At 50.0% G+C, this 6,454-nt stretch overlaps 1 pseudogene; it reads left to right on the top strand.

Annotated features, from left to right (window-relative positions):
• The first annotated feature begins 2,894 nt into the window (after window positions 1-2,894).
• LOC144798933 (CDGSH iron-sulfur domain-containing protein 2A pseudogene) lies at window positions 2,895-3,303 on the top strand (annotated as a pseudogene).
• Window positions 3,304-6,454: the final 3,151 nt, after the last annotated feature.

Genomic DNA, 6,454 nt, shown 5'->3' with positions numbered 1-6,454 from the left:
ACCCTCACACCCCCTCACCCTCACACTCACCCTCACACACCCCCTCAACCTCACACCCCCTCACACACTCATCCTCAGACGCCTCACACCCTCACCCTCAAACACCCCCACACTCACACACCCTCACGCTCACACACCCTCACCCTCACCCTTACCCTCACACACCCTCACACTCACACCCCCTCACACTCACCCTCACACACACCCTCAACCTCACACCCCCTCACACCCTCATCCTCACACCCCTCACCCCTCACCCTCATACACCCTCACCTTCACACACCTTCACAACCCCTCACCCTCAGCCCCCTCACCATCACACCCCCTCATCCTCACACACCCTCAGCCTCTCCCTCACACCCCCTCACCCTCACCCCCTCACTCACCCTCAAACACCCTCACCTTCACACCCCCTCAACATCACACACCTCACCCTCACAGCCCCTCACACCCCCTCACCCTCTCACCCTCACCCTCACACCCCCTCACCCTCACTGCCCCTCACACCCCCTCACCCTCACACCCTCACCCTCACACCCCCTCACCCTCACACCCCTCACCCTCACACACCCTTACCCTCACACACCCTCACTCACCCTCACACCCCCTCACCCTCACAACCCTCCCCCTCACAACCCTCACTCACCCTCACCCTCCCTCTCACCCTCACCTTCACACACCCTCTCACCCTCACACACCCTCTCACTCATCCTCTCACCCTCACATCCTCACCCTCACACCCCCTCACATCCCCTCACCCTCACCCTTTTACCCTCACCCTCACACACCCTCACACCCACACACCCTCACACCCTCTCACCATCACCCTCACACCCCCACACCCTCACCCTCACACCCCTTCACCCTCACACACCCTCACCCTCACACTCTCACACCCCCTCACACCCCCTCACCCTCACACACCCCCTCACACACTCTCACCCTCACACCCTCTAACCCTCACACCCTCTCACCCTCACCCTTGCTCACCCTCACACACCCTCACTCACCCTCTCAACCTCACCCACTCTCACACACCCTCTCACGCCCTCACCCTTACACATCCTCACCCTCACACACCCTCACTCACCCTTACACACCCTCTCACCCTCACCCTCATACACCCTCACTCACCAACACTCACCTTCACACACCCTCACACACCCTCTCACCCTCACACACCCTCACTCACACCTTCACTCACCCTCACTCACCCTCTCACCCTCACCCTCCCTCACACACCCTCTCACCCTCACCCACCCTCACTCACCCTCACACCCCCTCACTCACCCACCCTCACACACCCTCTCACCCTCACACACCCTCACACAATAATTCTAGATTCTTTACGATTGTGGAAATGTCATTAAAGACTGTTACACACCCAAGGAATGTAATTGCAGATGCCTCTTAAACAGCTATTGTACATTTCTGGTGACCCATGGGGTGTTAGCGCAGCTGTTATGGCTTGTGCAGTGCTGCTGTGTTATTCAGGAGATGTGTAGAGGTGGGGCAGCTGTGGGAACAAGTTTAGACAATTCGGGCAATGAGTAGGTAAGTAGGTGATCGGTCTAAACTGGTGAATGACTGCCCGAATGCTGACTGACAAGCTTTGGAAATCTCACTGATTATTGATTCAGAGAGCAGAACATGCTGCCGAGAGGAGGGAGGGGGCAGGAGGAAGGAGGGGGCAGGCAGCCATGAAAAGGGAATACTGTGTAACCTGGTTCCTATGCTTCAAGCCTTTGCTGGCTCTTGGAATTATGCTCTGGGGCTCTGTGTATGTGTGTGTGGCTCTGTGAATGTGTGTGGCTCTGTGAATGTGTGGGTGGCTCTGTGTATGTGTCTGTGGCTCTGTGTGTGTGGCTCTGTGTGTGGCGCTCTGTGTGTGTGGTGCTCTGTGTGTGTGGCGCTCTGTGTGTGTGTGTGTGGCGCTCTGTGTGTGTGTGTGTGGCTCTGTGTGTGTTTGTGTGGCTCTGTGTGGCTCTGTGTGTGTGGCTCTGTGTGTGTGTGTGTGTGTGTGTGTGTGTGTGTGTGTGGCTCTGTGTGTGTGTGGCTCTGTGTGTGTCCGTGTGTCTCTGTGTGTGTGTGTGTGGCTCTGTATGTGTGTGGCTCTGTGTGTGTGTGGGTGCAAATGCAATAGGTCTCGCATTTGCAAAAAATTAAGCTATTGGCATTGTAAATGACAATGCCATTTATTTATCTGTTTTCAAACCCAACACATAAATAACAATTTTGTCATTTACAATGCCAATAGCTCTAACTTTTGCAAAGGCGAGACCGTTGCATTGTAAATGCTTGTTTAAAGCTTCAGAGTACACTACCATAGTTCTACCAGGAGACAAGCATGATTTCTATGAGCGTCATAGGGCAGCATGTGGGAATAAAAGGTCATCAATAGCAACACTAGCCATGACATGGAGAATACCTACTCTTCTTCTTTTACATCAGACCAGAAAACACCTTTCAAAGAATGCACAGGTGCACATGGTGCTCTTGCATATTCAGTAGTGCGATCCCATTGTGAGAAAAAGCCCCTTTATACGTGGTCACCCACATTTTATTTTAACTGATGCTCCTGCTGTTTTGACTCTGTGCACTGGGACACTACTATCTAGGCCAATGTGCATGTGCTCTGACCTAAAAGCCATGGTTATAGGCTTATCACTTATAGACATATTTAACTTGCCTATACGTCTACAATATGGTAAGGAAAATATGCCCATGAACTGAAATGTTGATTGCCACACGTGGATTGCCAGAGCTACTGTGTCTACCACTACAGTGGCAGTGCAAAATGGCTTCAGGTCTAAACTGTGTAGTCTGACAGCAGCAGCTTAAAACCTGCTGTATTGTGGCCGTGCAGTCAGGTGGTGTCCATTTGGTCTAGTGAGATGGTGCTGAAAAGCCTCGTTCTCATCATCAAGATGCAGATGCCTGCCTATCTGAAGATGCTCCCCATCCCTGAGTGCATCACCAGGTTCACCAGTCTGCCAGTTTCAGAATAGCTGTGGTTATTGCATTCGTGGGTGTTTTGGCCCTGCTTGGATATTATGCAATTCGACCATACCTGATGAAGAAAAAAAGGGCAGAAGGACAGTCTGATTAATCTTAAGATCCAGAAGGGGGAACCCAACAGTAGTGACCGAGATAAACATTAAGGATCTGCATCGCACTAAAGCAGTTTATCACAGGTGTTGGTGCTCAAAGACATTCCCAGTATGTGATGGGTCACACAACAAGCACAATGAGTCTACAGAGGACAACATGGGCCCACTAATACTAAAGAAGAAGGAAGTGTAGCAAGTAGTCTAATTTTTTCATGTGGACTAAGCATGGGCGTAAAATCCGCTCCGATCGCGGATTTTTCGGATTTTCGGCAAATTCGCAATCCGCGAACTCTCGCAAATTTGTCGAAAATCCGTGAATCCGCTCGCGGCGGATTTTTTGCTTGGTTGCGGCGCGCGGCGTGGTGCACGGCGTTCACTTTCCGTCATTAAGCGTTTGCCGAGTTGTTTTTCTCGATCATATTTTGCGAGTGCCGCGCCATTTTGGATCTTGCTGCGTGATCCCGCGGGCGTTTGGCGCCCGCGAATACGTAATCGCGGCTTGCCACCTTGCACAGCACACCTCGCGAGAGTTCGCAATTGCGAACACGTAGTTGCGGCGGAAAGGAACAATCTCGCACTCGCGAAATAGAGATTTTGCAATTCTGCACAAGAAAATCACCAGCAAACAGGATAAACCTTCAGAAAATTATGATTTTTATCAGAATCACTCCTCAGGTTGACATTTGCATGGCCTTTTTTTTTGCAAGGAGTCCATTTTTGGGGGGGGGGAGGAAGGAAGTGCCCCACAGTCTCCAACTTCCTGTTCCTGTCCAGCAGGCTCCTCCCAGTGCTTTGTCCATCTCCTGGTCACTTTCATTTGGATCTGGAGCTGGAAGGATTACTTTTTGTGGGTGCTGCTGGATATTTGGATTTGAGGCCTTTTTGACTGTCTTTGGATCACTTTTGGATTAGAAATCAACTTTCACAAGTAAGTTTGTTTGGGGCATTACAGTTGCTGCAACTACAATTTTGGAACTTTTTCAGAACATTAAATAAATTATATTGTGGGTAGCCACAGTATCCAGTAGGACCAGGGTTGGTTATGGGTGCATGATACAACAGTTTTGTTGAATTTAAACACCATTGAGGCCATGGATGGGCTGGGATTGTGCTGATTTTTGTCGTTTTTTTGGGCCTGCTGGTGGGGCCCTTTGCCCAGGGGTGGTGAGTGTTGCATGGGCCTAGTCTTTCTGTGGGGTGTCTTCTTGAATTTAAACATCATTGAGGCCATGGATGGGCTGGGATTGTGCTTATTTTATTGTTTTTTGTCGTTTTTTTGGGGCTGCTGGTGTGGCCTTTTGCCCAGGGGTGGTGGTGCATGGACTGAGTGTGCCTGTGGTGTGGTCTCACTCTCTTTAATGTAAACATCATGGATGGCATTGGATTGTGGTGATTTCTGGCTGGTTTTCTGTTTTTTGGGGGTGTACTGTTGATGTGGACTGGCCATGTGGGTGGTGGTGGTGGCCATCTTGAGTGCTGGCTGGTACAGGCAACATGTGCTTGGGGAGTAAGGGGCCATTTTGAAGAGAGGCAGTGTCTGAGGCCTGCACTTATTTTGCCTACTTTTCATCCATTATGCCCAGGGGTAGTGAGTGTTGCATTGGCCTAGTGTTTCTGAGGGGTGTCTTCTTGAATTTAAACACCATTGAGGCCATGGATGGGCTGGGATTGTGCTGATTTTATTGTTTGTTGTCGTTTTTTTGGGGCTGCTGGTGGGGCCCTTTGCCTAGGGGTGGTGAGTGTTGCATGGGCCTAGTCTTTCTGTGGGGTGTCCTCTTGAATTTAAACACCATTGAGGCCATGGATGGGCTGGGATTGTGCTGTTTTTTGTTGTTTTTGTCGTTTTTTTGGGGCTGCTGGTGTGGCCTTTTGCCCAGGGGTAGTGGTGCATGGACTGAGTGTGCCTGTAGTGCGGTCTCACTCTCTTTAATGTAAACATCCTGGATGGCATTGGATTGTGGTGATTTTTGGCTGTTTTTCTGTTTTTTTGGGGTGTACTGTTGATGTGGACTGGCTTGGGGTGTAAGGGGCCATTTTGAAGAGAGGCAGTGTCTGAGGCCTGCACTTATTTTGCCTACTTTTCATCCATTATGCCCAGGGGTAGTGAGTGTTGCATGGGCCTAGTCTTTCTGTGGGGTGTCTTCTTGAATTTAAACACCATTGAGGCCATGGATGGGCTGGGATTGTGCTGTTTTTTGTGTTTTTTGTCGTTTTTTTGGGGCTGCTGGTGTGGCCTTTTGCCCAGGGGTAGTGGTGCATGGACTGAGTGTGCCTGTAGTGTGGTCTCACTCTCTTTAATGTAAACATCCTGGATGGCATTGGATTGTGGTGATTTTTGGCTGTTTTTCTGTTTTTTTGGGGTGTACTGTTGATGTGGACTGGCTTGGGGTGTAAGAAGGGGCCATTTTGAAGAGAGGCAGTGTCTGAGGCCTGCACTTATTTTGCCTACTTTTCATCCATTATGCCCAGGGGTAGTGAGTATTGCATGGGCCTAGTCTTTCTGTGGGGTGTCTTCTTGAATTTAAACACCATTGAGGCCATGGATGGGCTGGGATTGTGCTGTTTTTTGTGTTTTTTGTCGTTTTTTTGGGGCTGCTGGTGTGGCCTTTTGCCAAGGGGTAGTGGTGCATGGACTGAGTGTGCCTGTAGTGTGGTCTCACTCTCTTTAATGTAAACATCCTGGATGGCATTGGTTTGTGGTGATTTTTGGCTGTTTTTATGTTTTTTTGGGGTGTACTGTTGATGTGGACTGGCCATGTGGGTGGTGGTGGTGGCCATCTTGAGTGCTGGCTGGTATTGTGCTGATTTTATTGTTTGTTGTCGTTTTTTTGGGGCTGCTGGTGGGGCCCTTTGCCTAGGGGTGGTGAGTGTTGCATGGGCCTAGTCTTTCTGTGGGGTGTCCTCTTGAATTTAAACACCATTGAGGCCATGGATGGGCTGGGATTGTGCTGTTTTTTGTTGTTTTTGTCGTTTTTTTGGGGCTGCTGGTGTGGCATTTTGCCCAGGGGTAGTGGTGCATGGACTGAGCGTGCCTGTAGTGCGGTCTCACTCTCTTTAATGTAAACATCCTGGATGGCATTGGATTGTGGTGATTTTTGGCAGTTTTTCTGTTTTTTTGGGGTGTACTGTTGATGTGGACTGGCTTGGGGTGTAAGGGGCCATTTTGAAGAGAGGCAGTGTCTGAGGCCTGCACTTATTTTGCCTACTTTTCATCCATTATGCCCAGGGGTAGTGAGTGTTGCATGGGCCTAGTCTTTCTGTGGGGTGTCTTCTTGAATTTAAACACCATTGAGGCCATGGATGGGCTGGGATTGTGCTGTTTTTTGTGTTTTTTGTCGTTTTTT

The sequence above is a fragment of the Lissotriton helveticus genome, chromosome 12, assembly GCF_964261635.1.
Source record: "Lissotriton helveticus chromosome 12, aLisHel1.1, whole genome shotgun sequence".
Classification (NCBI taxonomy): domain Eukaryota; kingdom Metazoa; phylum Chordata; class Amphibia; order Caudata; family Salamandridae; genus Lissotriton; species Lissotriton helveticus.
The sequence above is the reverse complement of the archived record's forward strand: the minus strand, read 5'-3'. Positions and strand labels throughout refer to the sequence as shown.